Raw genomic sequence first — 9,946 nt, forward strand, 5'->3', positions numbered from 1 at the left:
ACATTGAAATAGACGATAAAATGAATTTCTTGGTCTTGATCCCGAAGAGCTGAAAATTGGCGATCACTCGGTCAATTTCATAGATAGATCAATTTTCCTTTTAGAATCGGATTCCTGAGGTCAAAATACATTAGAAAAGTGTCGTACGATCAATTCGCAAGAAAAAAAAAATTTGGCCCAAAAATCCCCAAAGGGATTTGAACCTGTGCATAATTATCGATTTTTCGGTCGAAAATCAACATTTTTTTTTTTTCGGATTTCCCGTGCTATTCTCATGTATTTCGATCTCAGAAATCCAAATCCGAGAGCCGAATTGTTCTATCTGCAGGAATTACCGAGTTATCCCCATTTTTTCGCATTTTTTGGTACAAATTTGAGGATATCTCGGAGAGAAAGAATCGTAGCTCAATTTCGACAACAGATTCGTGTTCCTGAAGTCAAAATACATGAGAAAAGTGCGATACGATCAATTCTCATTCTCTCAGATTCAAATTTCTGGGTACAAACTACCTTGAAATAGACGATAAAATGAATTTCTTGGTCTTGATCCCGAAGAGCTGAAAATTGGCGATCACTCGGTCAATTTCAGAGATAGATCAATTTTCCTTTCAGAATCGGATTCCTGAGGTCAAAAAACATCAGAAAAGTGTCGTACGATCAATTCGCAAGGAAAAAAAAAATTTGGCCCAAAAATCCCCAAAGGGATTTGAACCTGTGCATATTTATCGATTTTTCGGTCGAAAATCAACATTTTTTTTTCTTGGGTTTCCCGTGCTATTCTCATGTATTTCGATCTCAGGAATCCGAATCCGAGAGCCGAATTGTTCTATCTGCAGGAATTACCGAGTTATCCCCATTTTTTCGCGTTTTTTGGTACAAATTTGAGGATATCTCGAAGAGAAAAAATCGTAGCTCAATTTCGACAACAGATTCGTGTTCCTGAGGTCAAAATATATAAGAAAAGTGCAATACGATCAATTCTCATTTTCTCAGATTCAAATTCCTGGGTAGGAACTACATTGAAATAGACGATAAAATGAATTTCTTGGTCTTGATCCCGAAGAGCTGAAAATTGGCGAACACTCGGTCAATTTCAGAGATAGATCAATTTTCCTTTCAGAATCGGATTCCTGAGGTCAAAATACATCAGAAAAGTGTCGTGCAATCAATTCGCGAGAAAAAAAAAAATTTGGCCCAAAAATCCCCAAAGGGATTTGAACCTGTGCATATTTATCGATTTTTCGGTCGAAAATCAACATTTTTTTTTCTTGGGTTTCCCGTGCTATTCTCATGTATTTCGATCTTAGAAATCCGAATCTGAGAGCCGAATTGTTCTATCTGCAGGAATTACCGAGTTATCTCCATTTTTTCACGTTTTTTGGTTTAAATTTGAGGAGATCTCGAAGAGAAAGCATCGTAGCTCAATTTCGACAACAGATTCGTGTTCCTGAGGTCAAAATACATGAGAAAAGTGCGATACGATCAATTCTCATTTTCTCAGATTCAAATTTCTGGGTACAAACTACCTTGAAATAGACGATAAAATGAATTTCTTGGTCTTGATCCCGAAGAGCTGAAAATTGGCGATCACTCGGTCAATTTCAGAGATAGATCAATTTTCCTTTCAGAATCGGATTCCTGAGGTCAAAAAACATCAGAAAAGTGTCGTACGATCAATTCGCAAGGAAAAAAAAAATTTGGCCCAAAAATCCCCAAAGGGATTTGAACCTGTGCATAATTATCGATTTTTCGGTCGAAAATCAACATTTTTTTTTCGTGGGTTTCCCGTGCCATTCTCATGTATTTCGATCTCAGAAATCCGAATCCAAGTGCCGAATTGTTCTATCTGCAGGAATTATGGAGTTATCCCCATTTTTTCGCATTTTTTGGTACAAATTTCAGGATATCTTGAAGAGAAAAAATCGTAGCTCAATTTCGACAACAGATTCGTGTTTCTGAGGTCAAAATACATAAGAAAATGGCGATACGATCAATTCTTATTCTCTCAGATTCAAATTCCTGGGTACGAACTACATTGAAATAGACGATAAAATGAATTTCTTGGTCTTGATCCCGAAGAGCTGAAAATTGGCGATCACTCGGTCAATTTCAGAGATAGATCAATTTTCCTTTCAGAATCGGATTTCTGAGGTCAAAATACATCAGAAAAGTGTCGTACGATCAATTCGCAAGAAAAAAAAAAATTTGGCCCAAAAATCCCCAAAGGGATTTGAACCTGTGCATATTTATCGATTTTTCGGTCGAAAATCAACATTTTTTTTTCTTGGGTTTCCCGTGCTATTCTCATGTATTTCGATCTCAGAAATCCGAATCCGAGAGCCGAATTGTTCTATCTGCAGGAATTACCGAGTTATCCCCATTTTTTCGCGTTTTTTGGTACAAATTTGAGGATATCTCGAAGAGAAAAAATCGTAGCTCAATTTCGACAACAGATTCGTGTTCCTGAGGTCCAAATACATAAGAAAAGTACGATACGATCAATTCTTATTCTCTCAGATTCAAATTCCTGGGTACGAACTACATTGAAATAGACGATAAAATGAATTTCTTGGTCTTGATCCCGAAGAGCTGAAAATTGGCGATCACTCGGTCAATTTCAGAGATAGATCAATTTTCCTTTCAGAATCGGATTTCTGAGGTCAAAATACATCAGAAAAGTGTCGTACGATCAATTCGCAAGAAAAAAAAAAATTTGGCCCAAAAATCCCCAAAGGGATTTGAACCTCTGCATATTTATCGATTTTTCGGTCGAAAATCAACATTTTTTTTTCTTGGGTTTCCCGTGCTATTCTCATGTATTTCGATCTCAGAAATCCGAATCCGAGAGCCGAATTGTTCTATCTGCAGGAATTACCGAGTTATCCCCATTTTTTCGCGTTTTTTGGTACAAATTTGAGGATATCTCGAAGAGAAAAAATCGTAGCTCAATTTCGACAACAGATTCGTGTTCCTGAGGTCCAAATACATAAGAAAAGTGCGATACGATCAATTCTCATTTTCTCAGATTCAAATTCCTGGGTACGAACTACATTGAAATATAAGATAAAATGAATTTCTTGGTCTTGATCCCGAAGAGCTGAAAATTGGCGATCACTCGGTCAATTTCAGAGATAGATCAATTTTCCTTTCAGAATCGGATTTCTGAGGTCAAAATACATCAGAAAAGTGTCGTACGATCAATTCGCAAGAAAAAAAAAAATTTGGCCCAAAAATCCCCAAAGGGATTTGAACCTCTGCATATTTATCGATTTTTCGGTCGAAAATCAACATTTTTTTTTCTTGGGTTTCCCGTGCTATTCTCATGTATTTCGATCTCAGAAATCCGAATCCGAGAGCCGAATTGTTCTATCTGCAGGAATTACCGAGTTATCCCCATTTTTTCGCGTTTTTTGGTACAAATTTGAGGATATCTCGAAGAGACAAAATCGTAGCTCAATTTCGACAACAGATTCGTGTTCCTGAGGTCCAAATACATAAGAAAAGTGCGATACGATCAATTCTTATTTTCTCAGATTCAAATTCCTGGGTACGAACTACATTGAAATAGACGATAAAATGAATTTCTTGGTCTTGATCCCGAAGAGCTGAAAATTGGCGAACACTCGGTCAATTTCATAGATAGATCAATTTTCCTTCCAGAATCGGATTCCTGAGGTCAAAATACATCAGAAAAGTGTCGTACGATCAATTCGCAAGAAAAAAAAAATTTGGCCCAAAAATCCCCAAAGGGATTTGAACCTGTGCATATTTATCGATTTTTCGGTCGAAAATCAACATTTTTTTTTCTTGGGTTTCCCGTGCTATTCTCATGTATTTCGATCTCAGAAATCCGAATCTGAGAGCCGAATTGTTCTATCTGCAGGAATTACCGAGTTATCTCCATTTTTTCACGTTTTTTGGTACAAATTTGAGGATATCTCGGAGAGAAAGAATCGTAGCTCAATTTCGACAACAGATTCGTGTTCCTGAGGTCAAAATACATAAGAAAAGTGCGATACGATCAATCCTCATTTTCTCAGATTCAAATTCCTGGGTACGAACTACATTGAAATAGACGATAAAATGAATTTCTTGGTCTTGATCCCGAAGAGCTGAAAATTGGCGATCACTCGGTCAATTTCAGAGATAGATCAATTTTCCTTCCAGAATCGGATTTCTGAGGTCAAAATACATCAAAAGAGTGTCGTACGATCAATTCGCAAGAAAAAAAAAAATTTGGCCCAAAAATCCCCAAAGGGATTTGAACCTGTGCATATTTATCGATTTTTCGGTCGAAAATCAACATTTTTTTTTCTTGGGTTTCCCGTGCTATTCTCATGTATTTCGATCTCAGAAATCCGAATCTGAAAGCCGAATTGTTCTATCTGCAGGAATTACCGAGTTATCTCCATTTTTTCACGTTTTTTGGTACAAATTTGAGGATATCTCGTGGAGAAAGAATTGTAGCTCAATTTCGACAACAGATTCGTGTTCCTGAGGTCAAAATACATAAGAAAAGTGCGATACGATCAATTCTCATTCTCTCAGATTCAAATTTCTGGGTACGAACTACATTGAAATAGACGATAAAATGAATTTCTTGGTCTTGATCCCGAAGAGCTGAAAATTGGCGATCACTCGGTCAATTTCAGAGATAGATCAATTTTCCTTTCAGAATCGGATTCCTGAGGTCAAAATACATCAGAAAAGTGTCGTGCGATCAATTCGCGAGAAAAAAAAAATTTGGCCCAAAAATCCCCAAAGGGATTTGAACCTGTGCATATTTATCGATTTTTCGGTCGAAAATCAACATTTTTTTTTTCTTGGGTTTCCCGTGCTATTCTCATGTATTTCGATCTCAGAAATCCGAATCCGAGTGCCGAATTGTTCTATCTGCAGGAATTACCGAGTTATCCCCATTTTTTCGCATTTTTTGGTGCAAATTTGAGGATATCTCGAAGAGAAAGAATCGTAGCTCAATTTCGACAACAGATTCGTGTTCCTGAGGTCAAAATACATAAGAATAGTGCGATACGATCAATTCTCATTCTCTCGGATTCAAATTCCTGGGTACGAACTACATTAAAATAGACGATAAAATGAATTTCTTGGTCTTGATCCCGAAGAGCTGAAAATTGGCGATCACTCGTTCAATTTCAGAGATAGATCAATTTTTCTTTCAGAATCGGATTCCTGAGGTCAAAATACATCAGAAAAGTGTCGAACGATCAATTCGCAAGAAAAAAAAAAATTTGGCCCAAAAATCCCCAAAGGGATTTGAACCTGTGCATATTTATCGATTTTTCGGTCGAAAATCAACATTTTTTTTCCTTGGGTTCCCCGTGCTATTCTCATGTATTTCGATCTCAGAAATCCGAATCCGAGAGCCGAATTGTTCTATCTGCAGGAATTACCGAGTTATCCCCATTTTTTCGCATTTTTTGGTACAAATTTGAGGATATCTCGAAGAGAAAGAATCGTAGCTCGATTTCGACAACAGATTCGTGTTCCTGAGGTCAAAATACATAAGAAAAGTGCGATACGATCAATTCTCATTTTCTCAGATTCAAATTCCTGGGTACGAACTACATTGAAATAGACGATAAAATGAATTTCTTGGTCTTGATCCCGAAGAGCTGAAAATTGGCGAACACTCGGTCAATTTCAGAGATAGATCAATTTTCCTTTCAGAATCGGATTCCTGAGGTCAAAATACATCAGAAAAGTGTCGTACGATCAATTCGCGAGAAAAAAAAAATTTGGCCCAAAAATCCCCAAAGGGATTTGAACCTGTGCATAATTATCGATTTTTCGGTCGAAAATCAACATTTTTTTTTCGTGGGTTTCCCGTGCCATTCTCATGTATTTCGATCTCAGAAATCCGAATCCAAGTGCCGAATTGTTCTATCTGCAGGAATTATGGAGTTATCCCCATTTTTTCGCATTTTTTGGTACAAATTTCAGGATATCTTGAAGAGAAAGAATCGTAGCTCGTGTTCGACAACAGATTCGTGTTCCTGAGGTCAAAGTACATAAGAAAAGTGCGATACGATCAATTCTCATTCTCTCAGATTCAAATTCCTGGGTACGAACTACATTGAAATAGACGATAAAATGAATTTCTTGGTCTTGATCCCGAAGAGCTGAAAATTGGCGAACACTCGGTCAATTTCATAGATAGATCAATTTTCCTTTCAGAATCGGATTCCTGAGGTCAAAATACATCAGAAAAGTGTCGTACGATCAATTCGCAAGAAAAAAAAAATTTGGCCCAAAAATCCCCAAAGGGATTTGAACCTGTGCATATTTATCGATTTTTCTTTCGAAAATCAACATTTTTTTTTCTTGGGTTTTTCCGTGCTATTCCCATGTATTTCGATCTCAGAAACCCGAATCCGAGTGCCGAATTGTTCTATCTGCAGGAATTACCGAGTTATCCCCATTTTTTCGCATTTTTTGGTACAAATTTGAGGATATCTCGAAGAGAAAGAATCGTAGCTCGATTTTGACAACAGATTCGTGTTCCTGAGGTCAAAATACATAAGAAAAGTGCGATACGATCAATTCTCATTTTCTCAGATTCAAATTCCTGGGTACGAACTACATTGAAATAGACGATAAAATGAATTTCTTGGTCTTGATCCCGAAGAGCTGAAAATTGGCGAACACTCGGTCAATTTCAGAGATAGATCAATTTTCCTTTCAGAATCGGATTTCTGAGGTCAAAATACATCAGAAAAGTGTCGTGCAATCAATTCGCGAGAAAAAAAAAAATTTGGCTCAAAAATCCCCAAAGGGATTTGAACCTGTGCATATTTATCGATTTTTCGGTCGAAAATCAACATTTTTTTTTCTTGGGTTTCCCGTGCTATTCTCATGTATTTCGATCTTAGAAATCCGAATCTGAGAGCCGAATTGTTCTATCTGCAGGAATTACCGAGTTATCTCCATTTTTTCACGTTTTTTGGTTTAAATTTGAGGAGATCTCGAAGAGAAAGCATCGTAGCTCAATTTCGACAACAGATTCGTGTTCCTGAGGTCAAAATACATGAGAAAAGTGCGATACGATCAATTCTCATTTTCTCAGATTCAAATTTCTGGGTACAAACTACCTTGAAATAGACGATAAAATGAATTTCTTGGTCTTGATCCCGAAGAGCTGAAAATTGGCGATCACTCGGTCAATTTCAGAGATAGATCAATTTTCCTTTCAGAATCGGATTCCTGAGGTCAAAAAATATCAGAAAAGTGTCGTACGATCAATTTGCAGGGGAAAAAAAAATTTGGCCCAAAAATCCCCAAAGGGATTTGAACCTGTGCATAATTATCGATTTTTCGGTCGAAAATCAACATTTTTTTTTCGTGGGTTTCCCGTGCCATTCTCATGTATTTCGATCTCAGAAATCCGAATCCAAGTGCCGAATTGTTCTATCTGCAGGAATTATGGAGTTATCCCCATTTTTTCGCATTTTTTGGTACAAATTTGAGGATATCTTGAAGAGAAAGAATCGTAGCTCGAGTTCGACAACAGATTCGTGTTCCTGAGGTCAAAGTACATGAGAAAAGTGCGATACGATCAATTCTCATTCTCTCAGATTCAAATTCCTGGGTACGAACTACATTGAAATAGACGATAAAATGAATTTTTTTGGTCTTGATCCCGAAGAGCTGAAAATTGGCGAACACTCGGTCAATTTCAGAGATAGATCAATTTTCCTCTCAGAATCGGATTCCTGAGGTCAAAATACATCAGAAAAGTGTCGTGCAATCAATTCGCAAGAAAAAAAAAAATTTGGCCTAAAAATCCCCAAAGGGATTTGAACCTGTGCATATTTATCGATTTTTCGGTCGAAAATCAACATTTTTTTTTTTTGGGTTTCCCGTGCTATTCTCATGTATTTCGATCTCAGAAATCCGAATCCGAGTGCCGAATTGTTCTATCTGCAGGAATTACCGAGTTATCCCCATTTTTTCGCATTTTTTGGTGCAAATTTGAGGATATCTCGAAGAGAAAGAATCGTAGCTCAATTTCGACAACAGATTCGTGTTCCTGAGGTCAAAATACATAAGAATAGTGCGATACGATCAATTCTCATTCTCTCGGATTCAAATTCCTGGGTACGAACTACATTAAAATAGACGATAAAATGAATTTCTTGGTCTTGATCCCGAAGAGCTGAAAATTGGCGATCACTCGTTCAATTTCAGAGATAGATCAATTTTTCTTTCAGAATCGGATTCCTGAGGTCAAAATACATCAGAAAAGTGTCGAACGATCAATTCGCAAGAAAAAAAAAAATTTGGCCCAAAAATCCCCAAAGGGATTTGAACCTGTGCATATTTATCGATTTTTCGGTCGAAAATCAACATTTTTTTTCCTTGGGTTCCCCGTGCTATTCTCATGTATTTCGATCTCAGAAATCCGAATCCGAGAGCCGAATTGTTCTATCTGCAGGAATTACCGAGTTATCCCCATTTTTTCGCATTTTTTGGTACAAATTTGAGGATATCTCGAAGAGAAAGAATCGTAGCTCGATTTCGACAACAGATTCGTGTTCCTGAGGTCAAAATACATAAGAAAAGTGCGATACGATCAATTCTCATTCTCTCAGATTCAAATTCCTGGGTACGAACTACATTGAAATAGACGATAAAATGAATTTCTTGGTCTTGATCCCGAAGAGCTGAAAATTGGCGAACACTCGGTCAATTTCATAGATAGATCAATTTTCCTTTCAGAATCGGATTCCTGAGGTCAAAATACATCAGAAAAGTGTCGTACGATCAATTCGCAAGAAAAAAAAAATTTGGCCCAAAAATCCCCAAAGGGATTTGAACCTGTGCATATTTATCGATTTTTCTTTCGAAAATCAACATTTTTTTTTCTTGGGTTTTTCCGTGCTATTCCCATGTATTTCGATCTCAGAAACCCGAATCCGAGTGCCGAATTGTTCTATCTGCAGGAATTACCGAGTTATCCCCATTTTTTCGCATTTTTTGGTACAAATTTGAGGATATCTCGAAGAGAAAGAATCGTAGCTCGATTTTGACAACAGATTCGTGTTCCTGAGGTCAAAATACATAAGAAAAGTGCGATACGATCAATTCTCATTTTCTCAGATTCAAATTCCTGGGTACGAACTACATTGAAATAGACGATAAAATGAATTTCTTGGTCTTGATCCCGAAGAGCTGAAAATTGGCGAACACTCGGTCAATTTCAGAGATAGATCAATTTTCCTTTCAGAATCGGATTCCTGAGGTCAAAATACATCAGAAAAGTGTCGTGCAATCAATTCGCGAGAAAAAAAAAAATTTGGCTCAAAAATCCCCAAAGGGATTTGAACCTGTGCATATTTATCGATTTTTCGGTCGAAAATCAACATTTTTTTTTCTTGGGTTTCCCGTGCTATTCTCATGTATTTCGATCTTAGAAATCCGAATCTGAGAGCCGAATTGTTCTATCTGCAGGAATTACCGAGTTATCTCCATTTTTTCACGTTTTTTGGTTTAAATTTGAGGAGATCTCGAAGAGAAAGCATCGTAGCTCAATTTCGACAACAGATTCGTGTTCCTGAGGTCAAAATACATGAGAAAAGTGCGATACGATCAATTCTCATTTTCTCAGATTCAAATTTCTGGGTACAAACTACCTTGAAATAGACGATAAAATGAATTTCTTGGTCTTGATCCCGAAGAGCTGAAAATTGGCGATCACTCGGTCAATTTCAGAGATAGATCAATTTTCCTTTCAGAATCGGATTCCTGAGGTCAAAAAATATCAGAAAAGTGTCGTACGATCAATTTGCAGGGGAAAAAAAAATTTGGCCCAAAAATCCCCAAAGGGATTTGAACCTGTGCATATTTATCGATTTTTCGGTCGAAAATCAACATTTTTTTTTCTTGGGTTTCCCGTGCCATTCTCATGTATTTCGATCTCAGAAAT

Source organism: Athalia rosae, chromosome 8, assembly GCF_917208135.1.
Source record: "Athalia rosae chromosome 8, iyAthRosa1.1, whole genome shotgun sequence".
Classification (NCBI taxonomy): Eukaryota; Metazoa; Arthropoda; class Insecta; order Hymenoptera; family Athaliidae; genus Athalia; species Athalia rosae.